Source organism: Giraffa tippelskirchi, chromosome 11, assembly GCF_054371585.1.
Source record: "Giraffa tippelskirchi isolate mGirTip1 chromosome 11, T2T-mGirTip1v1.2.pri, whole genome shotgun sequence".
NCBI classification, from domain to species: Eukaryota; Metazoa; Chordata; class Mammalia; order Artiodactyla; family Giraffidae; genus Giraffa; species Giraffa tippelskirchi.
Window position 1 is genome coordinate 115,426,969 of NC_137285.1, and position 21,585 is coordinate 115,448,553.

General features: G+C 45.4%; 1 protein-coding gene across 2 annotated transcripts in view; it reads left to right on the forward strand.

Moving 5' to 3' along the window:
• GALNT18 (polypeptide N-acetylgalactosaminyltransferase 18) overlaps window positions 1-21,585 on the forward strand; it is a 468,216-nt gene that overhangs the window by 68,304 nt on the left and 378,327 nt on the right. For both annotated transcript variants that reach the window (XM_081545252.1, XM_081545250.1), the window contains one exon: window positions 5,564-5,730. The gene's annotated coding sequence lies outside the window, so the exon portion shown is untranslated. The remainder of the gene's footprint in view (window positions 1-5,563; window positions 5,731-21,585) is intronic.

The following is a 21,585-nucleotide window of genomic DNA, read 5'->3' on the forward strand; positions in this document are numbered from 1 at the left end:
TGGGCATGAAGCATGCTGAAACTGCCAGGGTGATCTATGTCCCCTAAGAAGGCCTCTCTTGGAACATCAGAGCTCCACCTTCTCCCTTCTAACTACAATAGCTCCCTCTCAAGGGTGTTGTGAGGTTTAATCAGGATGATTAATGGACAATGGGCCCGGCTCTGAGTGAGTGCTCAGGGGTCTCAGTCTTCTCCTCCTTCCTCACAGACTCTCCTGCTCCATGTCAGGGGTAGCAGGTGAGTGGAGGGGATGAGTCACAAAACTTCCCTCCAGCTAGTTCTCCCAGCTCATTAACCAAGCCATCAGTCAACCTGACTAATTGTTACTTTTTGAGATAAATGTTTAAAATATCATCTCTTATGACAAGGTTCTTTAAAAGCTTTGCTGGGAGTGGTAGGCGAAGATAATACGCATGCACAGAACAACCAGAAAATCATACTGGAAGCAATTTGACTGTGAAGGTTGCCTCCTGGGCCTAGAATGTTTGTGGTCAGTGTCCAGTCTGACCAGGTAGTGCCCAGCTAGTTACTGGCAGAGGTGGAATTCAAGCTTAGGTCTGTGTTTCTAAGTCCCAGGGCTTTTGGATGCTATGTGTTTTGCCTCCATGTGTGAAGAGTGGACAGAAAGTCATGGACTTTGGTGTCAGAGGGGCCTGACTTTGCCTTACAAGCTGTGTGAACTTGGACAGACCATTAAGTCTCCTTAACAACCAGAAGGCAACAGTGGCAGCAGCAGTAATGATAATGACTCATACTTACAGGGCACTTGCTAGGAGTCAGGCATGCTTTACTATATTAAGTTGTTTTACTTGCAATAGTCCTATGAGGTTGATACTATTACGTTGTCAGGGAGTTAATAACAGTGACCGCAGTGGGAATCACATGAAGGTTAAATGAGATACTATATGTGTGTGAGTGCTTGGCCTGGCAGTGAGTAAGTGCTAAATAATAGGGAATGTGGGTGACTACAGCCCTGAGAAAGACACAGGAGCCAGCTCTTCACTGCCAACACCCTCCATTTGTGAGAAGATACAATACTGATCTGGATTAGAATCCGGGTTCTCTTTCATTTCCTCCACCCAGTGTAACTGTTCTTGTTCATGAAGCTGCCACGTGGTGCTCCATAATGTCAGCTAGAGAATGAGCCACGGGGTCATAGGTCCCCGGAGCTGATTGATTTTGTCATCGTATATTCCAGAACAGACCAGTCATTTCCTCAGACACAGAAAGTTCTTACCTGAGAGAAGGGGTAGGGGGTGCTCTTGAGCCTCTGGGGCTGCTGCGTGATGTTGAGGGCTCTGCTTTTTTTTTTTTTTAATTAATTAACTTATTTTAATTGGAGGCTAATTACTTTACAATATTGTAGTGGTTTTTGCCATACATTGGGCTCTGCTTTTCATTAATAGAAAAGAGAGACACCTGCTCGGGTCATCACCATCCCACCCCCAATGGGATGACCACTTTTTCTCCATACAGTTCCTGGGAATTTTATTCTGGGAATAGGAGGTGGGATGGGTGTTGGGAAAGAGGATGAGGGGGCAGTCGCCACCCCCACTGGGAAAGACCCCTGTCATCCCAGAAGGGGTGAGCCTGCCTGCCCCACCCACTGGAACCCCATCAGAACAGAGGCATAGGTGTGAGTTCAGGAGGCTGGTCCACTGGGCGCCATGAGGCTCTGCCCGACTGGACCCCTCAGTTCCTGTTATGGTCCATTTCTACCCGGACTGGGAGACTGTCTTCTTTTTACCTAACCTGAACATCTGCTTCTGTGGGATGTTAACTCATTTCCTTTGGGCCTGTGCTCTGAGCAGAGAGGGGCAGCTGGTCACTGATTTCTGTATAATAACCCTTCAGATCCTCAAAGACAGTTATTAAATCTCCCCTTGGCTGCCTCCTACCCAACTAAATCATCCCTGCCCCTTTCACCTTTTCTCCATGAGTCGTTTCTCCACTCTGTGCAGCACTGTTCAGAGCCCCTCCTTCTTCCCCACACCATCAGAAGCCTAGGAAGCCAAGGGGTTGGCCCAGGCTCAGAAGCCACTGCTGGCTGAGGAGTAAGGGCAAAGGGCAGCCAAGTTGGGTGGGGGGATCCCACGACACTTTCTGTTGTCCCTGGGTCTCAAGTGCACAGACTCAACTTCTCTCCTTGCTGCTCCTGCTGTCAGAGAAAGAGGACAAAGATTTTTTTCTTTTTTCTACCAGGGTACAGCCTTGGCTTCCAGCTTTTCTCCCCTTCTTCTGTTTTCTGGCTCTGCCACCTCCACGCTGACCACCATCACCCAGAACCTTCCACTGGGTTCAGATGCACAAGAGAAGACATGCTGGAGAGCAGACCAGCAGGCAGCAGCCACAGACAACAGCTAACATTGGTCACGAGATGTTAGCTGACCGTGTGCTGTATCTCAGTTCTTCAAACAACCTTGTTGTTGTTCAGTCTGTCCAACTCTTTGTGACCCCGTGGACTGCATCATGCCAGGCTTCCCTGTCCTTCACTATCTCCTGGAGTTTGCTGAAACTCATGTCCATTGAGTCGGTGATGCCGTCCAACCACACCATCCTCTGTCACTTCCTTCCCCTCCTGCCCTCAATCTTTCCTAGCATCAGGGTCTTTTCCAATGAGTGGGCTCTTTGCATCAGGTGGCCAAAGTATTAGAGCTTCAGCTTCAGCTTCCAGTGAATATTCAGGATTGAGTTCCTTTATGATTGACTGGTTTGATCCCCTTGCTGTCCAAGGGACTCCCAAGAGTCTTCTCCAGCAGCACAATTCAAAGCATCAATTCTTCGGTGCTCAGCCTTATTTATGGTCCAACTCTCACATCTGTACATGACTACTGGAAAAACCACAGCTTTGACTATAAGGACCTGGTGGTCCCCATTTTATCCAGGAAGATTCTAAGCCCAGCTATAGAGCCGTAAGGCACTTGTCTGAGACCATAGCTGAGAGTTGGTATGGCCTGAACTGAAAGCCAGGCAGTAGGACTTCAGACACAGTGCTTTTAACACCTCCCATTATACTCTACTTACTTGGCACAAAGTGAATCGGGGATGAGAAGAGCCCATAACGGGTAATTCAGGAGCGGGTGACTCTGTGGACAACTGGGGCTAAGGCAAAGGACTCTGAGAGAGGCAGGAGGAGAACAAGACAGGAGAGCTTCAAGAAGGAGATGATCAGTACCAAATGCACAGAAAGGTCAATACAATGATTCCACGTTGGTCTTCCTTTCAAGATAAGTTGTCCCCACTGGACCCATTTTCTGTCCTCTAGAAGGATCCTAGGCCCATCCACTGACTACACAGATATCACCGACCTTCATCTCCATAACGGTTCTCCCCCAGCTTCTCTGGTCCCAAGAATCCAAACTCTCTCCAATCTACCTCCTGGTTCCCACATGGGCTCTCAGAGGGCAGGCCCAGGTGAGAACACCTGGGAAGGTAAGGATGCTCCATCTCCTCCCTATGCATGGACCTGGACTCAGATCTCCTGCTCCAGTCCATGGGTCTGCCTCTGACTGTATTGCCAGCACACTCTTGCTTCCCCATTTCTCTTCCTCCCTTCCTTCCCTTCTTGCCATAACCTGGGTAGAATAGGGGTCTTTATTCCTTTTTTAGTTTTCCACCACAACTAGTTGGGGTATGGTTGGGTTAAGAATGACCCCTAAGAGATATATCCATCTAATTGCTGGAGCCTGTGAATGTTATCTTATACGACAAAAAGAGGTCTTTGAAAATGTGATGAAGTTAAAGATTTTGAGATGGGAAGATTAGCCTGGGTTATCCTGATGGGCACTAAATGAAATTATATGTACCCTTATGAGAGAAAGGCAGAGCAATATTGGATACCATCTGGTGTCAAAGGCTGAGAAGAGGAGAAGGCAATGTGAAAATGAAACAGAGTAATTAAAAGACTGACCTTGAAGATTGCAGTGACATGGCCTCAAGTCAAGGAATATCAGCAGCCACCAGAAGGAAGAATCACAGAAAGCATTCTCTCTTAGACTCTGTGAAGCCAGCATGGCCCTGCCAACCCTTTGATTTTGGCCTAGTGACACCGATTTGGAACTTTCAGGAACCTAAGAGAATAAATTTCTGTTCTTTTACGGGTATATATCCAACCCCCCAAAAACACTAATTTGAAAAGATACATGCACCCCAGTGTTCATAGCAGCATTATTTACGATTGCCAAGATGTGGAAGCAACCTAAATGTCATTAACCCGGTGAATGGACAAAGATGTGATATAAATATACAATGGAATACTACTCAGCTATAAAAGAATGATTTTTGCCATTTGCAGCAACATGAATGGACTCGGAGAACGCTACGCTAAGTTAAATAAGTCAGACAGAGAAAGACAAATTTGAGTATGATACCACTTATATGTGGAATCTGAAAAGTACAACAGACTAGGGAATATAACAAAAAAGAAACTGACTCACAGATACAGAGGACAAATTAGTGGTTACCAATGGGTAGAGGAAAGTGGGGAGAGGCAAGATAGGGGTAAAGGATTAAGAGGTACAAACTACTATATATAAAATAAGCTACAAGGATATATTGTACAACACAGAGAATATAGCCAATATTTTATAATAACTATAAAAGGAATATAAGCTTGTGAAAATTGTGAATCATTTTATTGTACACCTGTAACCTATATAATATTGTATAGTAACTATACTTTAACAAAATAAAAGAAAAAAAAATGAAGTTGTAAATATACGTTGTCTACCAAGAAAATTTTCTGTGCTTTTAAGGCACTACATTTGTTATAATTTATTATAGCAGTCACAAGTAAATGAATACATGGGCATTGCCAATATACATGAGGAGGTTAAAGTCTACAACCATTAAAAATGCTTGGATCCCATATTTGCAATTCAATGCCTAGGAGTGGGAGAGGAGTCAGGGTATAGCTCAAAAATTCAAATTCATTGTTTTGGGGAGGTAGGATTTTGCCACTGTTTCTTCATACTCCTCCTTCCTTCCATCCTTAAGGCTCTTAAGGGCAGAAGCTTCTCCTGTAGGGTCTGAGAGGTTCTTGTTGAACTTGTTAATTTGTGCATTCTCAGCAGGACTTGCATTTTAAAAAGAGTACCACCTCCCTGTCTGCTCTCCAAGTGTAATCTTTAATCTCGTGCCTTCCCTAGACTCTGCAGGTCTCTGAGGATGGCTACTCCATTTGCCCCTAAAACACTACAAAGGAAATAAAGATAGAGACCAATGAAAATCACGGTGGGTGGGGTGATGAGGGTGCTTAGATAGGGCGGTTAAGAAAGATTTTCTGAGGACTTGACTTTCATGCTTAAAAGCTTGGTTATTCTAGGCATAGAACAATGCAAGCAAAGGTTTCAAGGTAGGAAAAAATCAGATATGCTCTAGAACTGAAAGGAGACCAGTGTGTCTGGAGAGTAGAGCTAAATTAGTCATACACAGCTTTGTTGGCAACCATGGGGAGTTTGGGCTTTTCTTTAAGTAAAATGCAAACCAGGCTCACTTGTTAGTGCAAACTCTCAGATCCTTCACAATTTTGAACTTACCAATACATTTTGTTTTCCATCACCCAGAAACTGAGACACAGAGAAATTAAGTTGAATAACTTGCTCAGAGTCACACAACTGATAAATGGAGTTTGACTGAAGACCTAGTTCTAGCTGAGTCCAGACTCTGTGCTCTTAACCCCGTGAAGGAGGATCTCCAGTGGATTCACTGTGACATACAGCTCAGCGTGGGGGTAAGTAGAGACAGATCTCTTGGAGTGTAGGCTGAGCACCGCAAACTTTAATTATGTCATTTAGAGACCTGATCACCCAAAATGTGGTGAGGAAGTACAGTTAATTTATTCTGTGCTGGACCCATCAGGTCCATGGGTTTCACTTCTAATTGTCTGAAATGGTTTTCTCATCCAATGTGCTCCAGAATGTAATGATCCAGAAACTGCTGGCTGATGATAGAGGATTGAGAAGGAGAGAGACAGAGCCCTTGCCTGCTTTTCTCAGTGGGCTGGGATCTATTTTCAAAATGTTTTTTTCATCCTTTTTCTACCACTTCCACTATTCAATAAATATTGCTATTATTATTATTAGTTATTTCCTCAAAATAGTGGAATTATGGGGAAATTCCCAGAAGAGAAATAAAGCCAATAAGATGGAGAAAGAGAAGACCTTGCCAGAAAGGCTTACCCAGTGGTATGGGTGGGGCCAGTCCTGCTGGGTCTGGGCTGAGTTTGGAGACAGTGGAAGGACAAAGTATAGAGGGGAGGGATTCAGAGGCCCTGCAACTGGACCTCCTTGAAAATGCTTCACTTTAATGGAATTCCAGACTGTATGGCTCCACCTGTCCTACCAGGTACATGCATAGAAGAGGAGACCCTTTAAGCATGGCAGAGAGATACCTAGTTTTGGAGGTGAGGGTGGGAGGAAAGAGGTAGGAAAAGGGTGAACGTCCTTTTTTCATCTCTGTTTGGCTGGAAGCTGGATACACGATGGACCCTCAGGAAGTGTGGCGCTATAAGAGTGGGTAGAATGAAATAACTGTGCTCCTGCTCTGTCACCTGCTCTCTGGGTGACCCTGGTGAAGCTGTATCACCTCTTTGAACTCGTTTTCCCTTACCTGTCAAGTGGGCATGAGATTAGCAGCCACCTGGCAGAGTTCATCTTGAGGAGCAAGTGCAGTGAATGCATCTTGTAAACTCTGGGGCCCTGAACAATTCTAAGGCATGAACATCTCCAAGATAGTATCTATCGTTCCTTTTCAAATATGCCCAGGTATCACGTTTTCCTAATTGTTAACAGCACAGTTCTCCCATTAACATATTACTTCATAATAATGAGAATATGTATATTCTTCTTTTTGTGATTCATAAAGCTAGTTTTGTTCTGAATGCAAAAAATGCTGTTCGTAAATATACAGCCCCCCTCCCCCTTTAGTCTGTGCGAGAAAATAGCTCTTCACTGGTTTATGGCAAAAATGTTAGCACCATTATCTGTGCATCATGACAACTTTCTCTTTGTCCCTAGTTCCAACAGTGGAACTTTTTGGAATCAAAGTTGAAGTGTTAATGGAGGGGGTGCTTTCCTGTGTGTATGGTCACTCAGAGGGTGTCAGGTTGGAAATAAAGATCAGAAAGAGGCTAAACCACCTATAGGTCAATGTTTGTAGGCAGACAGGCCCTGGTTCCGATCCAGGTTCTGCCACTTACAAGGTCTGTGACCTTGGGCATGAAGCTTGGAACCTCTGAATGCCTATTTTCTCATCTACAAAATGAGACCAGAGACACCATCCGCTTTGGGCCATGGTGGGGTTTAATGAGAGAATGTAGGAAAAGGCAATGGCACCCTACTCCAGTACTCTTGCCTGGAAAATCCCATGGACGGAGGAGCCTGGTAGGCTGCAGTCCATGGGGTCGCTGGGAGTCGGACACGACTGAGCGACTTCCCTTTCACTTTTCACTTCCATGCACTGGAGAAGGAAATGGCAACCCACTCCAGTGTTCTTGCCTGGAGAATCCCAGGGACGGGGGAGCCTGGTGGGCTGCCATCTATGGGGTCGCACAGAGTCGGACACGACTGAAGCGACTTAGTGGCAGTGGCTCAGATGGTGGGGAGTCTGCCTCCAAAGCAGGAGACCTGGGTTCAATCCCTGGGTCGGGAAGATCCCCTGGAGAGGGGAGTGGCAACCCACTCTGGTATTCTTGCCTGGAGAATCCCACAGACAGAGGAGCCTGGCAGACTACAGTCCATGGGATTGCGGGGAGTTGGACACGACTGAGTGACTGACACACACACACACACATTTAATAAGTACAGAGTTTCAGTTTTGCAAGATGAAAAATTTCAGAAGATGAATGGTGAGCAAAAATGTGGATGTACTTCATGTCCCTGAACTGTATACTTAAAAATGGTTAAAAAGGTAAAAAAAAAAAAAAAAAGAGAGAATGTGCGTGAAGGACATGGCATAGGGCTTGTTATATACAAGCTCAGTCATTGGGGGTGTTTTTAGGACTTCTGCTCAGCTTTCTGTTGGCTGACACAGAGAGGAGGGAGACTACAGTGAAATGATCAGACCTACAGCCTCTGGTTTTATATGACCACAAATTCTTCTGCACCTGAAAGTGGTCCTGAAGTGTGTGAGGTGGTGACTATCCCTCTCCCTTTCCAGAAATGGAGACAGAGAGATGGTTGTGCTATAACCCTCTGCCCAGACATTGTAATGGGATCACATTCTTAGCCACTCATTGCCCCCAGATGGCAGTCTCTTGCATCTGGAAAGCACTGTAGAGCCTCAGAGAGCTGTACTCTTGGAGAATATGGTTCTAGGTCATTCTACGACCTCTTTGGGGCCAGCCTTAGTGGCAGAGTGAGATCCCTAGTTCCCTCTTGGTTCCCCTCTTCCTAATCTGCTCCATTGCTTGCTCCCCTCCCAGCTGGCCTGGGCTGCATGAGCCCATCAGCTCCCCTGGGCCTTTGACCTGCTGTCATGGGGTAGAGATTACAGATGCAAACATGGACTGGGCCTTATGGGTGACTGGTAATAGAAAGAGTGAAGTCTGGCCTGGGGTTTGGTATGTGATAATGATCCTCTAAAAAAAGAAGCTTAATTACACCCTGAAATGGAATGATTCCTTTATTCTCTTGAACTGAATGTGCTGGACTTGGGAGGCCCCTTGCTTTCTTGCTGCCTGGTCTATTTCTACCTCTCTCTTCTTGCTAGTGTTGTTTGCGTCACATTCCAGAAATGTTTTCTAAGATTGAGATCCTAATGAAAATGGACTGGCTTATAACTCAGAACCCCTCGTAGGTCAGGTCCTTAGGCACAATTCTGAGGATCCACCATACACTGAGTCACCTTGAATGATTTTAATTCACTACCACCAGCTTGATTTTTATCATAGGAATAGCAATATCTAGCATATTGGTACCCAGAATGGATATTCAATAAATGATTTTGGAAAAAAAAATAAGTAAAGGACATAACCTGATACCAAATGGGCAATCAAGATATATTAGTGGAATCTGAATTTTATCAGTTGTCTTATCTGTGAAAATGGCAGTAATAATCATAGTACCTGCTGGCAGGGAGTGTGACAGAATGAAGTGAGATAATCTGTACAAAGAGCTCAGTGCCTGTCATACACGGAGTTGTCAATATCTGTTCCCTGTTATTATTATCAACTTTGCAGGCTCTGGGATTTTCATAATGTGGGTAATTTGAAGGAAGAGAGAAATGACTCCCCCTGAGGAGACTCAGCTCTCCACACCACACAGGCTGGAGCGTGAGGTGTGGGAGGATTAGGACAGAGAAGTAAGCAGAGGGACAGAGATAATCCAAAGAACATTTGGGGCTGCTAGTTCCTTTGCAAGGCACAAGGAGTCTAGATCAGTTCCACGTGATGCTTTTTGTTACAAGAAAGAAGACAGCAGGAGGGCACAGGAAGCCCGGTGAGACCAACTCCGGGCACCCTGTCCTTGGAATCCCAGGAGTAATTCGGAGGACTAGTCTGATTTCCACCTGCAAATACACGGTTTAGGGCATTCACGACCAATGGCTTCATTTCTAGCACGGCTGTACAAAGGAAGCGGCTGCTTCAAACTTCATCCCCATAACAAACTGAGCAGATTCGCAAGACCAAGGCTCTGTGAGATGATCACTGCCCCAACCTGATACATAATTGATGATGACTGAGATCTCCCTGGCCTGTGAGCCCTGGAGATGGATGTGACTCCCCATTCCAGGACTGTGGAAAGTTAGTTCCTCTCCACGATTTCTACGAATGGAGAAGGAAATAGCAACCCACCCCAGTATTCTTGCCTGGAAAATCCCCTGGACAGAGGAGCCTGGCAGGCTACAGTTCATGGGGTCGCAAAGAGTCGGACACAACTGAGCAACTGAGGACACACAATTTCTGTAACACCCTGTGACCTCATGTATCTACCATGTTTACTCAGATGTGGACCTCTTCCCTGTCCTAAATTTACACACACATGACCTCACATAGGGGAATTGTGTGTCTACAAGACTGTAGTGAACATTTGAATAAAAAAGTTCATAAATTAAAATTAGATGTTCTCATTCCTAGAATGTTCTTTAGCCATTTCCTCAGCGGGGAGCATTGCCTCCCACTCTTACTCTCTCTCTTCTTGGCTTTCTCTAGTGACTAGTTCCTACTGTCCAATTCAGCTCCCCGTGTGTGTGCACGCTAAGTCGCTTCAGTTGTGTCCAATTCTTTGCAACACTGTGGACAGTAGCCTACGAGGCTCCTCTGTCCATGGGATTCTCCAGGCAAGAATACTGGAGTGGGTTGCCATGCCCTCCTCCAGATTCAGGTCCCTGACACCTTGCATATCCAAAGGGACTGTCACCATCCTCAGAAGGCAGATATGCTTATAAATTGCCCCCCACTTCCCACTGCATATTCAAAACCAGGAGGATTTCTCCACCTGTTTGTTGAAGAAGGTCATGAAAATGTGCTCCATGTGCAGGAAGATGCTTCCTCCTGAGCTGAACAAGACAAAGGTCAGAGCTATCTGTCTGGAACTGCCGGTCTCCCTTTCCAGACTGGAGAATGGACTGGCCAGTTTGGCTCTATCCTCTGGCTGGGCATGGTTTTTGGATGCAGCCTCAGGCCCTGGCAGTCTGCACACAGGGCTGCGTCTGTCACTAGGCAGATCCTCTTGCTGCCTTGGACTAACAAGCCTGGGCGACAGGTGGTGAGCATGATATTACAGGCCAAAGGTTTCAGCCAGAGGCCAGCACTCACGCTGACCAGACCCAGCTCTTGGCAGACCTAGCACCACCTTGAAAATAATATTGCTCATATGCACTTCTCCTTTGTCCTGAGATGTTACAGGAGCAAATTAAAAACAGCCCAGTTGTTTCTGCTTCCTCCTAAGGAGCAGGAGGGCACAGGGCTTCCTTTTTCTAGCATTGACTGAAGGCATCCTCCGTGAAGTGATCTATGTGGGTAGTCTCATCCAGTCTTCACAGTCATCCTGTGGGGAGAGAGAATCTCGTTTGACAGAGGAAGAGGCAGATCTGCGGTTCACAAAGCACTTGAGAGCCCACTCACATCACCCTTCACGGCGATGCTGTCCCTTCCTCCCCGGGCAAAGAGGGAGGACACTGACATTAACTGGACACTGGCTCTGTACCGGCTGCTCCCTCTCCAATGTTACCCTTTTAGATTAGAATTGACAGCTCTGAGATTTTATTAGCCCCAATTTCCAGATGAGGAAGACAAGTCTCAGAGATTGAATCATCAGAAGTGACATCAGGATTCCATGGTTCTTCTCTTTGTTGTCCCCCACAGAGCAGCGACTCTGGGTTAAGCTGACTTAGGCTAGCCCGTCAGGTGTGGATGCCACTGGGACCCACCCAGCTCTCCATCCAGGCTTGCTGGCTCATTGTCTCCAGGCCTCCCCAGCTGCCGACTTTCATAACCAGCCACTGTCAGGCTCAGTTCTGCCTAGGCCTGCAGCCAATGGGAGCCTGGCCCAGCACAGTGGAAATTCCCTGTCCATTGGAGAGTGACTTCTGGAGTAGGACTGCTGCCCCATGCCCTGTGATAGCTGTCTAGAATGAGTGAGCTGAGCAGGTGGTGGCTGCAGGAGCATCAAGCTGTAGCCTCCCTCCTTGACCCCATGCCTCCTTGGCCTTGTGCCAGGACACCAGTTTCAATCCAATTCTTACATCATAGGGCCTAGTGGGCCTGGAGAATGGTCTTGACCCTCCACCTTTGATCTGGGCCTTTGATCTGACTTGAGTGTGTCTTGATCAAGCAAGGTGCTCTACTGTATAGACTGGGGGACAAACAGTACCCCCAACACGTTCCCAGAATGCAATGCTTGAGTTCTATATTAGTTTGGGCTCTACAGAGAAACCGAACCAATTTGATACACACTCACATGTGTGAGTATATATACACATATGTATATGAACATATGTCTGTATCTATATATATCTATATCTATATCTATATACACATATGTATGGGCTTCCCTGGTGGCTCAGATGGCAAAGAATCTACCTGCAGTGCAGGAGACCCATATTTGATCCCTGGGTCAGGAAGACCCCCTGGAGAAGGAAATGGCAACTCACTCCAGTATTCTTGCCTGGAGAACTCCATGGACAGAGGAGCCAGTTGGGCTACAGTCCATGGGGTCACAAAGAGACAGGACTGAGTGACTAACACACACTCACACACACATACACACACACACATAGAGGGAGAGGGGAGTATTTGTTTTAAGGAATTGACTCACCAACTATGGGGGTGGACAAGTCTGAAATCTGTAGGGCAGTGTTTCTGTTGCAGTTGGGAAGAGAGTGCCTTCCTCTTTGGGAAAACTTGGTCTTTGCTCAAGGCCTTTAACTGATTGAATGAGGCCCATCCACTTGTGGAGGGTAATCTGCTTTACTCAAAGTCTATAGATTTAAACATTAATCATATCTAAAAATTATCTTCACAGCAACATCTAGACTGGTGTTTGAAGAGCTGAATATCATAGCCTAGCCAAGTTGACACATAAAATGAACCATCACAAGCGCCCATGTGTGAAAAATAGTGGCAAGTCCAGAAGTTCAGTCCGTGCCCCTGTAGCTCCTCGAAGCTCCCTGAAGTTCCTACAATGGCCACACACAGGTGTTACCATAAATAGCAGTAACAAATCTCCCCAGCATCATGTTCAGAGGATGGTACTCGGCTTTTCAAATCCCCAGGCACGAGAAGATGGGATTTGCTATGGCAGACTGTGAAACTAGAAGCAAAATGCCCGAGTGAGCTAGGCATCAGGATGTTTATGGATTATGCAACTGAGTCTCAGTGGCAGAAAGCAGAAGCAGCTCAGCTACCCTGAAGGTGATGCTTGGAGCACGAGAGTGGAGGTGCATCCTCTGCGCTGGCTGCCCCTTGGGCAAGGTTCACAGCATGGTGTGTGGCTCTGGAGCCTCCTGCCCTCACAGCTTAACCCCAGAGGGAAAGAGAGAGCACTGTCAGGTTTACATGGTTCAGTTCCTGGTTCTAACTGTAGCCAGGTGCCCTACCAGAAATCCTTTTCTCCCTTCTTCCATGAAAGATGCTGGCTACTACTCTCTGTACAGGCAGTCCTAAAAGGTTCCATTTCTTTTAGAGGGGACTGAAGGAGTGGATCATTGAGAACTGGGAAGCCATGCCTCCCCCACCCCTCAAACTAGTGAGAAAGTAAGAGCACTAATGGAGGACCACATACCATATGTTTACATGTTTAAAAATTAAACACTGTTAAATACAATACATTCTGTCCTCCTACCTGGACAACAATAGATAAACACCTGGAAGGCCAGTCTGAATTTAGAATCCTCAGCCTCCCCTGAGTTCTGAGAATATGGTGTTGCAGAGAGGGCTGTTATATGGCCCCCAGGGTCCAGACCACCTCTCTTTCTCTTCCTATTTCTGGCTCTGACCCCCCACTGCAAGGGCCATTGCAGGTACCTGGCAGATGTCCCAGCGTACATGTCTAAGCTCTGTCTGTAAGGCCTGCCAACAGCTCCTCTTGGCCACCACTCAAACCTAGGGGCATACACATGAGTGGAGGGGTCTAACTTGTGGAGTTAGAGTTAATGAGGACTTGTCCTGGGAGGAGTCCTGCTCAGATCTGGGAAGCAGACTTCTGACTGTCTGGGCAAAGAATTTAATTCAGGGCACCCAAAGGAGCTGGCACTCAAATGGTAAAGAACCTGCTTGCAAAACAGGAGACCTAGGTTCAATCCCTTGGTCAGGAAGATCTCCTGGAGAAGGGACTGACTCCCCACTCCAGTACTCTTGCCCGGGAAATCTCATGGACAGAGGAGCTTGGCAGGCTACAGTCCATGTGGTTGCAGAGTTGGACATGACTAATGACCAACAATTTCACCTTTTTACCCAGAGCACAGTCTGGGTGCAGAGCAGGGGACCAGCTCTGGGTGGGTGCAACCACTTGGCCCTGTGGACTCTTTGCTTCATGGGGAAGGGTGTGGCCAGAGGAAGGCCAAAACAGGGCTCTCTAAAATGTGGGGGCCAGGACAGGGCAGTACCACTCTTAGGAGTGGTACTGTATGTTGGATTGTTTTCAGAGATGCTAGCTCAGGTTAGCTTCTTGCTATGGATACCAACTATTCTGTGATTTGCTGTTCAATCTGTTTCCATGGCTATCACCTCCCTCTCATCATTCTCATCTCCTTTTCCCTTTCCCTCTAATCTTGGAGATTTTCCTGAGTTTGCCCTCCAAATCAAAGATTAGAGGTTTGTGGGTTTTTTTTTTTTGGTGGGTCAGTTTTGCCATTTATGGGGAAGGAGATCAAATCAATCAATCCTAAAGGAAGTCAACTCTGAATATTCATTGGAAGGACTGATAATCTCCCATACTTTGTCCACCTGAGGTGAACAGCCAACTCCTGGAAAAGACCCTGATGCAGGGAAAGACTGAGAGCAGGAGAAGAAGGGGGAGACAGAGGATGAGATGGTTAGATAGCATCACCAACTCAATGGACATAAATTTGAGCAAACCCCAGGAGATAGTAGAGACAGAGGGAGCCTGGTGTGCTGCAGTCCATGGGGTTGCAAAGAGTCAGACACAACTTAGCAAATGAACAGCAGCAAACTTTTTTGCCTTCTGCTTTGGGGTTCTGTTACATCTTTTAAAATTTTATCCAGTTCCCTTTGCAGCCCAGGTTTCATCTTAGTTTGGTTTCCCCTTTGTGATTCTTTTGGTCTGCCTTCCAGTGTCCAGGTCTTCTTTCGTGGTATTGAAACATCAAGCAGGCTTCTAACAATTTACTTTATCTCCTGTGGTAAATAATTTTTCAAAGATGTAATTTTGTCTGTTTCTTCATTGTGTTTCATGTTGGATTTTCCAGTTGTTTGTACATTTGTGAGAAGAAGTTAAACTAGACTTTCTTTTATTTTGCCAACAGATTGCCCTCATTCCTCAAGTGTCCTGGCATCTCCCTCACTCCCCAACTCCCTTGCATATCTTGACCTGCTCTGTGGTCTGAGGAGCACAGCTTCTGCTCCAGCATCAGTTTCCCATAGTCCTTCAGGCATCTGTCTTTGGGCAGCGGAGCCGTCTCCTGTTCTGAAGTCCTGGCTCCCTGTCTAAATGTGAGCCTGAGTCCAGTTCTTTTTTGTCTGCATGCAGCACACAGAAAGTCCTAAGCTCTAGAATACTGAGCTTCTAGGGTCACTTACAGTTTTCCAGGTTGTAGCACTCTCTACCCAGAGTTTTAGTTTCTGAACAGTTCTAGAAAATATGGTGAGGGTCAGAGGGAAGGGAGCAAATAAATCAGCATGAATTTTCCTGCCTCAGAAAGCAAATATTGAACAGTATAGTTGGTAATTCTCTTATTGTTGGTAGATTCTTACCGGCCAGAGGAAGATAGTGGGGGATGGAGAGCATCATACAAAGCTTTTTATTGCTTTTTTCCCTGTTCCCTGCCTTGGGTTCACAGGGCAGGGTATTTAGTCATTAAGCATGTAACTCAATCTGACCTTAACAGGAACATACCAAATGTTTGCTTTTTAAATTACCTCTATAAATTAGAGAAATTTCCACCCCGATTCTGGCAATGATCTTCTCTTAACCTTAGTTTCTGCCTTATTCAAGGATTTTTAGGTGCTAGTGACAGGACTGTGCAAGCTAATTTAAGGAAAAAGTAGAATTAATCAGAAGGACATAACAGTTTCTCAAAAATTCAAGGCTGGGAAATGAAGTTCCCAGCCCCATGAGGGTCTGGGTAGTCAGAGGGCTCTGACTTATATTGTAGGATGTGATTAGCATGCCTTGGCTAAGCATCAGGGGAGAATGCTGTACCACCCATGCTGGGAGCAGTAGAAAAATCAGAAACCCAGTTTACCCTTGCAAGGCTCAAATGCCTCCCCCTTTAGGCATGCAGTACTTGTACTTTCAGCTTGGGGACCCTGCTTATCCCAGTGTGGTGCAGACTGTGATGGAAGGATGCTGGCTGCTGAGTTAAAGCTGGCCTCGGTGGGCTGTGGCCCCAGCCATCATAAGTCTCAAGAGGTCACTGCCCCATGAAAGGGCTCCCCCAGCAAATTGGCCATATCACCTAGGGTCTACCACAATGTGTGGAGCCTGCATCTTGGGTGGCCCAGTCAACACAATGACCTTCTCTTTTTAGATTGTTGGAAAAATGCAACAAAGCTGTGCTTTCTACTGTAGGAAATCATTTATGGAGCACAGCCATCTCTCAGGTTATTTCCACATGAATCTCTACTATGGATGCTGGTGTGAAACCCTCTTCATTTGCTATGCTTCCTCAGGGTTTTACTTGGGAGGTCTCCATGTTTTAAGCCTATAGGTTAGAGCATTCAGTATCTGCCTTTTTCAGTACAGTTCATGGCCACAGATAGGGCTCAAGTCAGTGTCTGAAAGACTGGATGCAGGCTGGCTTTAGTGCCTACTCATTCACAATCTCTGTTACTGGAGTGTGTAGCCTATCTGTTCTCCAGCAGATCTTTCCAACCCAGGAATTGAACTGGGGTCGCCTGCCTTGCAGGTGGATTCTTTACCCACTGAGCTATCAGGGAAGCCCAATAGGGTGGCAGGACAACCCATAAGTTCTACCTGTCTCTATTCCCATGGCAATTTATTTGTGGCATTCCTTTGCCTACCACTGTCACTGGGCACCCCACTGTTTAAGATCACCCCACAAATATTCCTCCATTTAAGTCTTGGAGGGAATGGTTAAAAGCATGGGTTTCTTCCCTCCTAGAAACTTTTCATGTTACAAATTTCCCCACTTTTTCGTCAAAAGTAAAATGGTCCCATTGTATCTTGATTCTTCATGGCTGGGGCTGCCTGCTTTACATCATAAAAATAAGAGAAGTCCTCAAGAGCAGACCAACTGACTCTTTCCTTCACCAAAGGAAAAAAGATTATGAACTCAGGGCACTCTAAGATAACCTGAAAGGAAGTGGATGTCATCAGCCTCAAAGGCAGACTCCAGCTCTTCCGGAGCCCTCCCCTTCCCCTGGCGGCTCCTCTCTGCTTCTCTCAGTGAACCTCTCTGTTCTGCCATTTTTTCAGAGTGCCATTGTCTGTCCCACTTAAACCTAACCAAACACGACTGCCAGTTTTACATACCTCCCCAGATGAACTGCTCTCAAACAGAGCTCCTATGTTGCAATTTTAAAGTCTGGGAAGTAAGACTCAGGTGGGTCAGTTTGGGTTGGGTGTTTGTCAGTGAACCAATCAGCGCTAGCCAAGGTGTGGTGCTACAAGCCCACTGTCCAATCAATGGAGGCCGTGGGAGAAGTCTCTCTGGGAGTAGAGATGGCAAGGCAGGGAAAGTGCTGGCTATGGTTTCCATGGCTTTATTGTGTTACCTCTTGGTATTTTCATGAAACATAGAAGAGGGTTCACCGAGTGTTCCATGTAAACCTGAGAAGTGTCACCATTTGACAACCTGGGGTCTGTCATCTGACTCCGTGGGATAGAGGCTATTGAGACAGAGCAGGAGCCTGTGTGGCCTTCCTGGGGAATGTTCCTGGCCTTAATGTTGTAATGATACAGTGATGAATAATTCCAATATGTGATTGTTCTTAGTTTGAATTTAGTAATTCAAAAGGAATAGCAAACAGCAAGAATGAAATAAAGTCTGGACTATGGGGTTGAGGATGTAGGGTTATGAAGCTGTAAAAAAATTTGTTTTCCTTTTATTCAATAATTTATCTAGGTCTATAAAACAAGTGCAATGTATTTTCTGCCTCCCTGAGTCCTCTGGGCAGAGAGTGTCCCTCCCCTCTGCATTCCCACAGCACTTTGTTCATATCTCAAAATACCATTTATCACATTTTGTGGTAACTATTTGCTGATGAGTCTGTTTTCCTCGCTAGACCAGGCTCCTCTGGGGAAGAATATTTATTGTTTTCCTTTTGTATTCCTAGCATGAATTGGATATGAACACAGTAAAGTTTCAATAAACATTTGTTGAGTGAACCAGACCCAGGACTCGATGAGCCCAGGCAAACCTTGGATATCTGTGCAGCAGCCAAGTGGAAGAATTCCCTGCCTTTCTGCTTCTCATTATGTGGACTCCATCCATAGTTGGGGGTTCTCCCATGGCTCCCTGATTCCTTTCACACACTTTCTTTCAGAATATGGGTCTTACCCAAACCCTAGCCCACTTGGCTGGAGCCTCGATCCTATGGCTAACCTTTGTAACCCTCTTCTTAGCAGATCAGACCCTGGATCGTGTTCCTCCTCATATCACTGCCTGGATCCAACCTGAACAGACAGATCTCAGGCACCATGATGTGGCTTGTACATGATACAGCACAGCTGCCTGCTCTACAGGGGCTCTTCTGTTTTCGTCTTCATGTTAGATTAGGCAGTGATCCCTACACTCCCATTTCTGTCCCTTGCTCGTGTGGACCGTATTTAAACTCCAGAAACACTTTGGCTAGTATAGCGCCTCCCTGCACCTCCACCCGATATGGTATCACTCACTCTTTCTCATGCTATTGGCTGATCCCTGCTTTCCTCATTCCATCATCTCATGCAAACACCCCAGCACAAAAGGATCCTATCTTCCCTTGGTTGCTGTGCAGAAGGCTCAGCCTGAATCTCTTCTGGTCTCTTTCAGAAGGGATTTTTCTTGCATTGCTAGTAAGGAAGTAGTTTCCTCAGCTGGATGGTTGCCATGTCCACCATGTCAAACGGACCCCCCTTGGGCCAAGGCTGGGATATGTTAAACCTCTATAAAACCGAGGCAAATTTGTGTTTGGCTGACTTAGCACAGAGCTCAGTGCTACCTGGTTTTCTAAGGCTGGGCAGGAGACACCTGGGACTTTGAATAAAGCTCATCCACTAGAAAGGGACCAGAAACTCCAGGCAGACTTAGCTTTTTTCACTTAGAGAAGTTTCAGTCTGGCAGAAAGGCAGGTGTCTGTGGGGACCACAGAGATGGTAGAAGCTGTATGTGTTTCTAAGGCTGCCATAACAAAATACCACAGCCCAGGTGACTTAAAACAACAAATCTACTGGCTCATAGTCCGGAAGGCTAAAAGTCCAAAATCAGCGTGTTGGCAGGGTCATGCTGTCTCTGAAACCCATAGAGGAGAATTCTTCCTGGCCTCTTCCTAACTTCTGATGGTTTGCCAGCAATTCTTGATATTCCTTGACTTGCAGCTGCTGCACTTCAATTCCTCTGTCTGTCATCGTGTGCCATTCTTCCTTCATGTATCCCTGTCTCTTCTCTACTTACGAGGACACCAGCCACATTGGATTAAAGGCCTACCCTACCCCAGTATGACCTTATCTTAACTAATTACATCTGTTATGACCCTGTTTGTAAATAAGGTCACATTCTAGGGTACTGAGGTTAGGATTCCAACATATCTTTTTGGGGAGGCACAATTCAATCCATAACAGTCATGCTGCAGAGGATGTCAGAATAAAAGTTTAAGGATTTCATTAAGTGGGTGGAACAAAGAGAAAGTGTGTTGCTTCTATCACAGCTCAGCATCTCCTAGAGCTAAGTCCTTATTAGGCTCTTGTTGCCATCTTCTCTCACTTTCTCAAGATTTCCTTCTCCAGTTATTTCCTATCCCTTCTAAATTATCAATCAATCCTCCCCCTTTTTAATGGGACTATTTTCTTCAGCTCACAAGTATGATTGACTATCCTTTATGCTTAAAGTTCTTCTTTGGTTCCCTCATCCCTCTTCAATTACTGCCCATTTCTCTGCATCCCTTCACAGCTTAATGTCTCAAAATATTTGTTTACATGCTTATCTCTATTTCACATTTTATCACCTCAAAACTCTCAAATTGTGTCTCTTCCATTTCACCATTTCACCAAAACTTCCTGTGTCAAGGTTACCATAATTTCTATGTTGTCAAGTTCAACGGACAATTTATTTTCTCATCTTACTCACTCTCTCAGTTGCATTAGATCCAGATGACCACTCTTACACCACTGATTTTCTTCTTATCTCTGATGTCTATGACAATTTCTTCTCAGTCTCTGTTATAGACTCTCTTCCAATGTCTAAATATTGGTGTTCTGCAGGGCTGCTTCCCTCTCTCTTCCTAAATGATCGATTTTCACAGCCTGAGATATCATCCACATGCTGATAATGATCATATTTGTATCTCCATCTCACTCTCTCATTTGAACTCCAGTCCTACATATCTAACTACTTGATTCAACTACTTACTTGAGTTTTCTACTTGGATACATCATAAGCATCTTAGTCTAAATATGCCCAAGCAGAGCTCCACTTAGTTCCTCAAATACATGAGAGCTCTTTCCTACCTCTAGGCTTCATCTATGCTACTCCATCTATTTGATTTCAGTTCTCTTCACTTCTTATCCTTCAGATTTCAGGGAGACTCTTCTGCCCTCTCCCATCTAATATTCTCTTCTAATGCTATTGATATTTCTCAGGTGTCTCAGTGGGTAAAGAATCTACCTGCAATGCAGGAGATGCAAGAGATGTGGATTCAGTCCCTGCATTGGGAAGATACTCTGGAGGAGGGCATGGCAACCCACCCCAGTATTCTTGCCTGGAGAATCCCATGGACAGAGAAGTCTGTCAGGCAACAGTCCATAGCATCGCAAAGAGTTGGACGTGACTGAAGCAACTGAGTAACACACACACATATACACATGCAATTATTCATGTATGATTTTTTCCTCTCTCCTCCACTGGACCGTGTTCTCTTGAAGGCAGGGTTATGTTTGTTTTCTTCTCTATCATATACCCAACTCTAAGTACAATGCCTGGCATGCAGTAGATGCTCAACAATGATTTGCAAAATGAATAACTAATGACTGGGTTTTATATTGCCTTGGAAATGCAAGTCCCTGAGCAGGGCAAGGATGCCCCTAGGACTGTTATCCAGTTTCAGAAATTAGTGTCAGGGAAAGACCATAAAATTTCTTTCTAGGAAATCTGAAAATTTTTCAAATAAATGTGCCTATTCATTTATGTAATTGCACAGAGCACTTCTCCAAAGCTCTCATTCTAAGTACTTCAGTAAAATAGGATAATGAGTCAGAGTGTTGAGAGGAGACAAACTGCCTTGGAACTTGAGGTCTTGGAAGAATTAGAGCCAACACCCTAAGTGTTGCTTCTCTTTAAGGAGCGATGTTTATTCAAAGGGCCAGAGTGCGTTCATCATCGGAAACTGGGACACCAGATTCAAGCCTGGGAGATGCCTTCTTGGTTGATTGCAGATCCTTCAGACCCAAAGAATGAAGTCTACTTTATATTGCTGTAGAAAAAGTGTTAACTTAGCTAAGTGAAGTTAGCCTCTGTTGCCTGGTTTCCCAAATACATGTGACACCTCTAAAGTGTCACATTCATGACTCATTCACTCATAGACAGCTTTAGAAGATGAGGATGAGGTTGACTATAAACAACTGAGGCAAAACTAATGATGCCTCTTGCAGAAAAGGCAACCCAGAGGTTGGGTTGGAGATATATAAAAGAAGACAGCAGTGGGGCAACTAATCAATAAAGAAATATTTTATTTGTTTCAAAGATAGCATACTTCAAAATTAGCTGCTCTTTCCAAAAAGAAGAATTTCTTCCAGTTATTCTATATAGC